General features: G+C 36.5%; 1 protein-coding gene across 1 annotated transcript in view; it reads left to right on the top strand.

Annotated features, from left to right (window-relative positions):
• LOC107216528 (ras GTPase-activating protein raskol) overlaps positions 1-12,602 on the top strand; it is a 226,219-nt gene that overhangs the window by 571 nt on the left and 213,046 nt on the right. The window lies entirely within an intron of this gene.

Here is a 12,602-nt window from a genome sequence, read left to right on the forward strand (position 1 = left end):
TGTCGTTTGATCATAATTAATAAGAATCAACGTTCGTGACTGATTAGAACTATTTAAATTTTATCGAGCGGAAATCGGTTGATGGTTGAAACATCCGCGAATCGCAAATTTCAAATCACGGAACGTCAATTGTTTGCAACTTCAGAGATCACTTTAAACGCTAACTCGTCTTCATTGTTTCGGATGCCTGCCGCTGCTATTTGATCATAAAAAATACGAATAACCGGTCGTATCTGATTAGAGCTATTTAAATCGATCCAAATAAAAACGTTTGGCGATTGAAACATCTGCTAATCGCAAATTTCAAATCACGGAGCGTCAACTGTTTGCAACTTCAGAGCGGTCACGTATTTCACGGTCTTTTTTAAACGCAAAGTGCGCGTATATTTTTCCTATTCCAATGAAGTGTGCTTTATTCTGTTCGCTAATCAATTCTTTACAGATCGTCTAGTAGCAACGGTGTTTTTTCTCCAATTGCTCAAGTCGACGAAGAAACAAAACCCAGTATGTGACGGGTTATGAACGATGATAGTTTGATGTATCTGGGAAATTATTGTTGTTATCTGAAATCCGATTCGAATTACTTTTGAAGAACTCATCTGCGGTTCAAATCAACTGTTATTCGTTAAAGTTAAACGTAAACGATGCACTTTTAAAAAATCCGATAATAGGTTGAAATTTGTATTTGTTAAATTTTAAATCTCTTAATTGCGCTCCCCCTTTCGAATCAAACTATTCAGTTTTTTAACATGTCATAGATGTGCAGATAATGATCAATATTTCGTACATAAGAATACAGTCGACCTTCTAAGTACGCATATATTGATATGCCAGTAGTAATATTAATTTACTGTTTGTTTAGCGTTTGAGTTTGGCGAGTTTTTCCCACTCCTTTATTCGCTTGCCATGCTGTCCTTGGTCTTATTTCATTTCAGTCGTATCTCAGTTTTTTTCAATCCATAGTTGTATACCTTCATCTTACTCTTACTCTTACTTTGCCTTCCTGCAGCTGGTTCGACAGTAATCCGATATCTATTCGAATACACGTTACGCCATTTTTCGTTATCAGTGCATTACTAATCGCTGTAAATGTATGATCTATTATCTAACGTGTTCTTGTGAGATTGAAGTAAGCGATGTTAATGTAACGAAACACTGAAAAAATCATTCTCCAACATTACAGAAGAATAACTCTGTATTTGATTGAATTCGTAAAATGAGCTTGTTGATACCGTAATTATTGCGGATTACCGAATTTCGGACAACTTTGCTCGTTGCGAAAAAAAAAAAAAAAGAGTTTCTCTCAAAAAAGCACAAACTTCAAGCTCATTTGAAGAAGAGAGTTAAATGAGGCTGCAAATGCCGTTTTCTTTTGCAAAAAGATTTTTCTCCTTAAAAAACATTGGCTTCGACACATACATACATACTTTGTAGTGAATTTCTCTTTTTCCAAATATGACTTACAGCCTTTTTTGATTCTCGTTTTAATTTGTTTTTAGCAGAGAGAACCCGTTCAAACATTCTTCAAAATACTTTATTTAACTATTTTCCGCCTTTTTTTTTGTCTTCTTTCCCTCTGGCTGCGAAGAGAGAGAGAAAAGCGTTATCAGTATCACGACGCCTTTCGCCGAGGCGTCTTATCACGGGTTCGACGTCGATCGTTTGCACTTCGATTCGATTCACAATCGCAAAGTTAAGTACGTACGCATACCGATGCACGTGGGACTTGCCGCTGCATCATCTGGCAAGTGCCTCTCAATATTCACGCCGCGTCGTTATCGCGACGGTAATAAGGGATTCGGGATTATCGGAGTTTCAGCGTTCGAAAGGATTCCGGGAAACCGTTTATCGCTTTTCCCCATTACCGCTGCGATCGTGAGAAAAATACCTACTTCTCTTCGACTGTCGATACGTCATTCAACGATTATAGTTTACATTTTTTTTTATTTCCAGTCGGCTCTGTACAATAAACATTTTTTTCCCCCTTACCTTTACCAATCGTCAAAGAATTTTTACGAGCTGTGACGGTCGTGCCGATTAATCGCGTATAACGAGTATATTTTTGCGATTAAATTGTATGTATTTCAAAAGATTAAACAAACTGGGTTCTCAATTTGAAGATACTATTTATTTTCGCATATTATCGTGAATGGAAATACTGAAGAATTTCTTTGATTCGATACAGTTATAGTCAAGTTTTATCTTTGTGAGATAAATAACGATAAATCATTTCATTGTCGGATTGAAAATGAGGGTATAATAATCGAAGAAGAATAATTTGAATGGAAAAAAAAAAACATTCGATTAGTTTATAGAGTTAGATATACATTGAAAATGAGTGACTATAAAATATTTCATATAAGAATGTTGAGATTAATGTATCAATTGATATCGGATGTTCGTTAAACTTACCTACGCGTATTACCCGAATTCAACTAACATTACATACAGGGCATTCCATGATATCTCGATCAAAATTCTACGTCAATGTATTAAAAAAACTGTCTAAACTTCTTCAAATTTTAAAAGGTGGGTTTACTTCACAGTTTTTAAATCACACTTCAGATACGCCGGTTCAAAAAATTCCTCGAAGAAACGCGATTGCGTTTTTCGTCACGTATCTAACACACACAATTATAAAGCCAATCTGAGACATCGATTTAGAATCTCGATCCAGATGTCATGGAATGCCCTGTACGCGAAATAATGAAATCAAGAGCTGAGGAAAGAAAAAAAAAAAAAAAAAGAAATTAAAAAAATGGCACACCAAAATTGAACCAATTGCGGAGGTATGTGAAAAATAAATTGAATTTTCTTTGTCTGTACATATAGCTGTCGCTTGCTGCTTCGAATAATTCAGTCTTCTATTGTATGGATGCCTTGAAATCGAATAGCTCACAAAGTCGAGTCCAGGAGTCGCTCATCGAAAGTTTCGGTGTTGGATCCACTGCGTATTGTGTCACGTCCGCAGCAACGGCGTGCCTCTTTTCTCTCTCTCTCTCTCTCTCTCTCTCTCTCTCTCTCTCTCTCTCTCTTTCTCTCTCTCCCAGAATTCCCAGAGAGCGTGCGACACGATGGCGGTCACGTGCCTCTTTATTGGGATACGCATGAGACAAGCATCGCGTGTCGGTAACGTAATTAGTATTTAGAGGGGGAGATATCCCCCTACCTGTCTGTCTGCAGCTTATGGACAGGTAGGATATTCCCGGTACACGTGACAAACGCCGGGCGCAGGTTGAATTTTGTCTTACCTGTTATACAAGCGATTATGTGGAATTTTACAATACTCGCTGCTTCTCGCGTATCCTTGAATCCTGGAATTATCCGGGAAAACGCAAATTGATCCTTGAGTTCTGGAAAAGTTCTGGAGTATTTTGATTTATCCTGAAAGAGCTTATATTACAGATTTTTGACGGAAAAATGTGACAATTCATTTTGCATGTAAACTGATACATGTATGTACATTTTTTTATTCAACCCCTGATTGACTCATCACATCTTTGAAAATTTATGAGAAAACGAAATTAAGATACTAGAATTTTTCAATTAATTGTCCCGGAATTTCGTGGACACCCGGTACTCTCGGTAATGTGACGATGCAACTTTGGGGAAAAATTGATAATTCACAACTTTGTAGTTGGTTGGTCGATATAATTCGGTAAGCCGTCGAAGAGTGAAACGTACTTCTATATTTTTCGAAATCAACTTCTTCAATCACTTTTTTTTCCTCAGTGTTTCGTCATCGTGTTAACGCTATTGAACTTCAACCTCGTCAATACCGTACCAAAGACGAACGTACACTTTTATCGTGAAAAACTCTAATATAGTTACACGATCATCGTGGGGAAAAATTGAAGAGGCAATTCCACTCAAGGGAGTCACGAATTTTTAACAGTTGGAAATCAAATAGTAAACCAAAGGAACTTAAATACGATTGAAATATTTTTTGAAACGACAAAGAATCGATCGGGATATAAATTGAATAATTGACAATCATTTGGAATCACTTGCAATCAAAGCGATTACCATTCATTTGCAATGATTTCCATTCGTTAGTAAATATTTATGGTGATTTATAATTTTTTATATTGATTTCCAATAAATTTCCAACGTTATAAACCATTTCCAGGGCCTGGTTGTGATTGTTTGATATGCGGATATCACTGAACACCGCATACACGCTTGAAAATGATTGATAACCGGTGGATTTGATTATTGGAAATCAACGAAACTCATATGATCGGTTAGAACTCAATGGAAATAAATTATTCTATTTAAAAATGAATGGATCGCTGCCCATGTGAAGAAAAGAAACGAAAATATATCAATTTTTTCTTGTTTTTATGAAAATTTGTGTAAATTTGTTACGTATTACATTTGGACCTGGAACTCAATTTGAAGAGACTCGAGAATATTTATTATCGGTTGAAGTTCGTAACGTTAATGTGAATAACAATGCCATTTCAGGAATAATCGTTATTTCGCAACTTAGAAATTACCCGAAATTCAGTAAACCGTATGTATAAATATAAAGCAGAACATACTCATATTCATTTGCAAATTCAACTGTTTCGGTCATTTGGAATTTTCGAAATAGCAATTGCGTCTTTTCAATGTTTCGTCACGTTAACGTAACGAACTTCAACCTTGTGGCACAATTTTTAACAATTAGCTACGCATGACTTACCAAGATTTATCATTGCGCAATCCCTTGTGATGTGAAAAGTAATTATTTCAATTTGTCTCCCGCGGCCGTAAACTATTTGAAATTGATTCTAAAAACGTAATCCTTCGTCAATTGTGGAAATAATGTACAATATTTAATTACTTGAAAAAATAAGTATCATGCGTATAAAAATTGAGATGCTAGTGTTTTAAACTGATACATTTTCACAGTGATCAGACTTTGTTCTATTTTCTCTAAAGATTCACCTTGTCTGGTGCGTAAAAAGTGTTTCGCCTTATCGTCGTTTCATACTTGCTCATCGAATACGTATAATAATATTGCAAAGATAAGTTATAATTAAAAATATTTCTCTCCAGACGATGGAACGTAAAAATGAGCGAAACTTGCTACGTAGCCACGACGTTATCAGACTAATTCAAACTTATACCCGCTCATGTATAACATTATATTACAATAATTATGTAATCGAGCAACGCGTTAACGTTTATTTTTTTTCCTGGATGTTGTTTTAACTTACGATACAGGAATGTCCTCTTATTTATGATCATAGTTTCCGATTCTTTCATTTTGTGGAATTCTATAGCTTCACGCGTCTATATACAATATATATATATATATATACATACATATGTGTATATGTAACAAATTATCCGGTCGACTTTATACATTACGCGTAAATGTAAAGTAATACTGCTCATAACTACATACGCGCGTTGAGTTGCGGTTTAATTGCGTTGTTTACGATACCCTCACACATGTGTGTATGTATGTATGTATATACATGTATAATGTATAATACAAACCAGAACTGAATTTTCACTCTGAACCCCGTGTATTATTATACTTACTGTATAATAATGAATAAACGTTTCTAACGTGATGTTGCATCTACTATACGGAGAATTATTACAGGATATTTAGCACAAGTGTTTAGCAATACTTAGTTGAGTGTCTTTTGTACATCCATGTATATTACATCGTGTACCATACTTGACACAATCATCAGTATTATAACAATCGATAATAGAAACTAAAAATGAATTCGGTGAAAATTCATTAAAAATTTCTATTTCTTTGATAAACTTTTTTCTTCTACTGAAAAGCTCCTCATACCGAGTGACTTGATTTTTCGAAGTATCATTCGATCGTGTCTCATTTGTGTCCATATACCTATAGAGACAGAGTGCGACTTTTTTGCAATTTTTGCATCCCACGCCTAGTGATAACGATTGGTGACATTTGCTTGTTTTACAACTACTGTTTTTTTAACGTTAGCTAACGCTTTTGAAAAGTTTATTGGCAAATGGATTCGTTAACTGATAATGGCAGAAATACCATTTACAGTCACGTCCTGATCAATTTATTTCTACTTTATTAAGTATCAGTCATCATTGATTATCAATACACATTAACATGTCTATTAAAACGTGAATTCGTTATTCATTGAGTATTAAATACATTATATACTGTCTATCTTCTTAAATCCACCCAATAAACATTATATCCGCTAACGTATTATTATTGATCAATTCATGCATTATTAATACCTCCTTTAAAAGAAAATTTCTCATTATTCTGAAGCAGGCGGCGTGTTGGCTTTAAGGACGCACTTCGAATTTCCTACGTTAACTAACGCTTGCCTGGAATACCTACTACTATAGGGTAATGTTTGACAACGTTTCTCTAAATGGCATACCCCTGTTTCAGCGTTAGCTAATACTTGAATGACCTGTTACGGGGTCGCTGAAGCCCAAACCAAAGGACAGAGTTAGTCCAGGGACCGACCCCAGCTGTTGCTTTCTCTCTCTTATTACGACTTCAGCTCGGTCCACAAACGGCGCAGTTTGCCTCTATAAGTCTATACTTGTACCACTGACAATTTCATTTCTACCCTTCAGAATGATAAGATATTGTAACGAGTACTGTTAGGCTTGCGAGTATCTACCAAATAACAAAATTATAATTTATCGCTCGTTAAAACTTTGTTGCATTTGAAACATCCATGCTACTTGCCACGTTTTTGTCGGCTTCGAAATTTTTTAAGCAGTATGACTTGCTGTGTTTTTCCCATCAATCGGCTCCCGAACCCGGTAAACAGTTGCAGTTTAAAAAAGTAGGTAAGACGCGGTTAAAGTTTTCCAAAAAGTCATCGAGTTCCTCATTTTTATAAAAAGCTGACAGCGATATAGAAAGAAGTTTGATAGTAGATTGAAATACGAAGCGCGCGATATTAACATTCCTAATTGGATATAAAAGGTACGACACCTTGAAGCGTGTCATGAATAGTTGCTACAATTTTTCGATAGACTACCGAACGAAGTGCCAAAAAAAAGAAAAAAAAAACCCCAAGCTTTTGCATACACAGTACGAGAAATCACGTCAAGTTCTCAGATGCAAGTTGCCTGAGACTTGACGATCGGTACAGGATTTCAGAAGTAGGTAAGTGAGTAAGTAAATAGGTAATAAATCGTCCATGAAAATGGACATGAATATTTTTTGAATTTAATCAACTCACTTGGATGAAGTCGATCAAGCATCGATAATTTATTCCTTGCGGTCAAATTCAGATATTGAGAGTTTCCAAGAACAGTTAAGAAATCCAAACGATCGCTTGGTAGCTATGCATACTTTCGTATAGAACTAGTTAATCCGTCATTTTGACAAATACCTGAAACCCAAGGCAAATCTCGAACTCGACGATTGCGAATTAAGTTGCGGGGACTATGAGTGAAAACGGCACCATCAATATTTGGCTCGTCGGTTGGGTTCCATACGATTCTCGGCTACGTTTGTCAAAGATGGAATACCTCTTAAGAACCTATCATGTCCTAAACATCGACTGTCCGCAAGCATTCGATCGGGGAATCCGTTGATCTATTGGAACAGCCAACATATTTTCCAAGGTCAAATGCTTGCCCAGCACAGGGATCGCTTGGTTGGAAACCCGATGTCACAAGGGCGGATCCACTTGCCGTTATGTATCTGTGGAAGTGACCTGCAGACACAGAAAACAGGACGTTCGATATCTAGGAGTGAATGTATCACACTTGAAAATATGTAAGCCAAACTTCGTCACGACGGATATGGGCCTTGACTCGTTATTATTAGTTTTTTAAAAGAATGGCTAATCCTAATCTTCCGTTAGTTTTCTTAAAATTGGAGTGTTTATTGATACATTTGGTAACTGAGTTTAAGTAAAATTGAACTGAGAGAAAAATTGGTCTATTTAACTTAGGACAGAGCCACCTGATGTCTAATTTTCAACCAATTCGCATGAAAGAAGTGAGGTTTTTAGTAAAGTTAGGTTGAAGTTATTCCTGGAAAATGTCTATTTTTGTGTGAAAAGCCGGGAGATGTTAGAGAATTTGATATGCCATTGACACGCTGTGCAAGCTTTGGACTCATTAATTTTCGAACGTACCACGTGGGGGGATTCAACCAGGGATTAAAAACAAGGAAATTGCACATCGGCACTTATTTTAACTCTCGTCAGATTTTTTATATGCATTGTTATATTTGTGATCAACTTTGGAGGCTTTGGTTCATCTATTATGATAAACCAGTGATATTTCGGGGCTTCGTGCTGTGTAGGCCGAATGAAGAATTTCCTAGATTACTTGGATTGGCAATCGTTCATCATGCGTATGCATAAGTGCATTCAGATTGATGGACAACATTTTGAGCACATGTTAAAATAAATTCATTAAAAAAAGTACTAAATTTGCTACCAAGATTTATTCTCCTTCAATTACTCGTTTCGATATCACCTTCCATGCAGTGAGTAAGAAAATAGGCAGTGCCCATTGAAAAAAACATTGCTACCACAGAAATCTCAAAAGATATAACCTCTGGATAACATTCACTGGAAAAACTTTGTTTGCTCCATTAGATGCCATAAACTTTTGCGAGTAATATTTTTCTGTATCAACAATTATGACCAAATTATTCAGAGTAGCAGAGTGCAATGGACTACTTTGTCTAAACATTGGTCCGGCTCGTCGGGACATCCATTTAGCACTTAAAAACCCACCTGTTAGTATCATATTCGGGTATACAAAATATTGTGCGTAAATTATTATTAATCCTAACTGCGAATGACAGCGTGGCTTAAAGATATAGGTACTTGTATCGCATGAATTCCTCTGAACAAGAATTGTGCAACTGATGGAGAAATCTATTTTAAGCCGGTTGTTATCTCGAAAGGTGGATTTTTGCATCATAATTGCATCAAGTGGTTGCGTAGATGATATTTGAATACACTTGAATTAGCCGGGTAAGAAAATACTCTGTGCGATTCTCTGCATTTGTTTGTACGTCGTTATTGCAGGATGGTAATGAATCATGGAGTTCATCTGTGCCTTTTAAGAGAAACGAGTGACTGATATACTCTTCAGTCTGTGCTTTTGACGGGAAGGTCCCAATTTAACGTGGGAATGAGCCAGATTCCAACATTCAAGACATCAGTCACGTATGGGATGTCTTGGTTATTCACTTTCATCTTGGGGCAGGTTGTGAGGTCGAGTCTGCACGTGTATGCTAAGCTTTCCAGTATCATCGCCTTAGTTTTTGAGCCATTCAATTGGAGTCTATTTTCAGTCAACCAGGATACGACAGCTTCTGCGTCGCGAGTAAACGTTGCAACATCCTTTTCAAAATCATATGGAAAGCTGTGACGGGTTTCAGTCGTTACAAATAAATGGCGGGGATGGAAGTATGAAAGAAGGGTGCGAGAAAGACAAGAGTGACGAAGTGGACTGAAATAAAGTGACGTGGTTAGGATATCGATTTTTGAAAAACGGCACGGATGGGTACAAACGGAGCACAAGCGATTGCCACCGACGAAAAGAATTTATTTCAACGTCGAGTGACAAATTTACATTGGTCTGGTTATGTCCAAAATTCGTTTTCGATCATGTATGTAGGTACGTACATACATAGTACGGGGCATGACATAAAAATCATTACCAGTTGTGCGTACCTCTATCTCTATCTCTAGATGTACAAATAGAACTTCGTCTTTCTGTCCTAAATGCGCTTATAACTCCAGAACTACCGAACCAATTTAGATTCTTTTCAGGGTGCCGTACCTCAAAAGGAAAAGACGGAACCATTATACGATCACTTCGTTGTTCATCCGTCTGTCTGTCAATCCGTTCGTGCGTTTAGATCCTTTTTCTCAGAAACGGGAAGAGGTATCAAGTTGAAATTAGTATCAATTACTACGGTCCCATGAAGGTGTAAAAATTTGAAGCTTCCAAGTCAACGGAGTCAAAAGATACGCGGCTATTTATGTATGTCACACATATTTTGATACTCCCAAACTGACTTATCCAAACCTGTAAAGTACTTTGCGATGACCTAGAATAGTGAAATTTTGAGAGAAGCAAGGTCTTACAGCACAAGTAAAGGAAAAGGTCCGAAAATAGTTTATTTGTAGTCATATATCACATGAAAATAATAATTATGTTTGTACGGAACTCTCAGGGTCCGTGTTTTTTTTTTTACTATGGATAGTTACATCGTCTGACTAGGTTTTAGACTATATTTTGTTGTAACCAGATCAACAGTTTTGGAGATATAACGATACTTCTCATAAACCAAGTCGTAATAGGCTTACAAACTTATGCGAACACTGACTTAACTTTCACACGTAGAGAAAAGTTATGTTTAAGAGTTTTGAAGGTCTCGACGAGCTCTGCAAAAAAATCCGTGAGAGCATATGGCTATGCGTAATAGTTTTGCCGCAAGAAGTATTTGAAAATAGTCGCGGGTGGAGCTGCAACGGACTGCTAGTATTTTACGTACCAAAAATATTTACATGTTCCTATCTTTTAACGATAAATAAAATGATAAAACGTCTGAATAAGAACTTAGGAAGCCAGAAGAAGTCGTTCAATTAAAATTCCCATCAATGTTACTTGCAACGCTAATCATTGCGAACACGAATGAAACTAAAGAACATTCCAATACCATATGCAATAACGGAAATGACACTGGACGAATTAGAATAATGCAAACTAAGATATGGATAGTTTGAGAAAAGGTCCTGTTATCCAGAACATTGAAAATTTCCAAACACTTGAAGATTCCTAGAAATTACTCGGAAAATTAATCTTTATACAAGCTTACCTTCAGACTGGATAAAAATCGATTTATCCAAGTATCGTGTAAGAGATGTTCGTTAACAATTACATTCGCTTGTTACAACAGATACTGGTATGTAAAATTTATGCAATGTTCTTCAGCCAATTTTCGAGGATCGGGTTACGAATGAACAAAAAACCCCAGATTTATCATCATTTGCACGTTATAATTATAAAATTATTTTTCAAATTTTTATTCATTTCACAGCTAATCGGAATTTGCTGAGATTCGTTTCTATTACGTGTATCAGGGACATTGTTTTACTGGTATTCACTGTCATTGGCATTTTCCCTGGTTTGCCAAGTTTTTATTCAGACGTTACAGTATTGCCCGATTATCCCCAATACCCCCCCTCCCCTTGCCGCCAAAATGTTGCGCTTACATTTTTACGTCGCCTGTCGCATCGTTCTCAGAATAATAATCTGTACAATCTCCCCTCTGCTCAAACATTTGCTAGAGATAAACTTGTACTTTTGTTCGCGAATTGCTTGTTTGGTTTTTCGTTGCTCCTTTAAGCCTGCTCGAAGAGGAAACTTCACCAAAAGTGAGTGAAGATGCTGATTATACCGCGATGAATCATTATCGGCCATGGGTCTCACCGTTTAGACTCTGGGACGACTGGTTTTCTCTTGGCGGTAACAATCTCTCGTACACTTTTTAACCACATCGTCATTTCGAGTATAGTGTAAAAACGCATGTATTCGCAACGCGTGTAGCACGTGTATCATTATTTACACACGGTATTCATATGTCGTATATGTGTTTGCAGATACGCGTGTTAATATAAGACACGCTTCGGGTATAAATTTTACGATGACTTCATTAGCAAGTAGATACTATTCGGTAATCACGGTTTTAGACTTCTTTACCTCCTTTTTTTTATACCGTCTATGGAGTTTTGTTCCGTGTATGCTGCTCTCCGTTTAGATTACATGCCATAGGTTTATAGAATATCTCACCTTGCACTCCGATGCTGGTCGTAAAATTCAAGAAATTAGTATTCCAAATAATCCATCGGGTTCATTTTGGAATTTTGACATATTTTCCCGCCTCATCGCATCACTACAAAAAGAAAGTTCAATTATGGATCTGAAAGACTTGGAAGAGTGAAGGAATTTCGAAAATCAACAAAGTTAGTTACAATCCCGAGAGAACTGATAATTAAATCCATATATCCGAATCCTGTGACGTGAAAATTGCTCAAATCGTATCGTCAATGTAATTAGTTTGAACACACGCGATGTAGATAAATTGTTGAGAATACTTTATTGTTAATTCTTCGTGTAAGCAATTAGACTTGATTATTCAATGAACGATTAGCTTTATACCTATAATACAGAACTGAATTTCGTTGATCAATTATACCAGCAATATCCGTTAGAAATCTTAAATCCGCTGTTAAAATTGAGCAAACCTGTAATAATAATAGTGACATCGCAACCGACGACTTCACGTTTAATTCAATAATTACGCAACTAAATTCCATCGTAATTAACTGTAACGTGAATATAAATTAGATCTACCGTAAATGCATGCATACGTACCTGTACATGGATAAAAAATAAATTAAAGTAGGTCCAACAGAGTTAGAGAGCGACATGATGGGTTGGTCGATTTTTTTTACACGACCAAATAAGGATCGTATGTTGAAGCCGCAAGTAGACGGAATACGGCGTTGCGACGTTTGCAGATCTTGGTACAGATTAATTAAATGGTTATGTGCTCACTTCGTTAACTTTTACAATTCCAAGTTGGCGTGCGCCACTTTTCT

This window comes from Neodiprion lecontei, chromosome 3 (assembly GCF_021901455.1).
Source record: "Neodiprion lecontei isolate iyNeoLeco1 chromosome 3, iyNeoLeco1.1, whole genome shotgun sequence".
Classification (NCBI taxonomy): domain Eukaryota; kingdom Metazoa; phylum Arthropoda; class Insecta; order Hymenoptera; family Diprionidae; genus Neodiprion; species Neodiprion lecontei.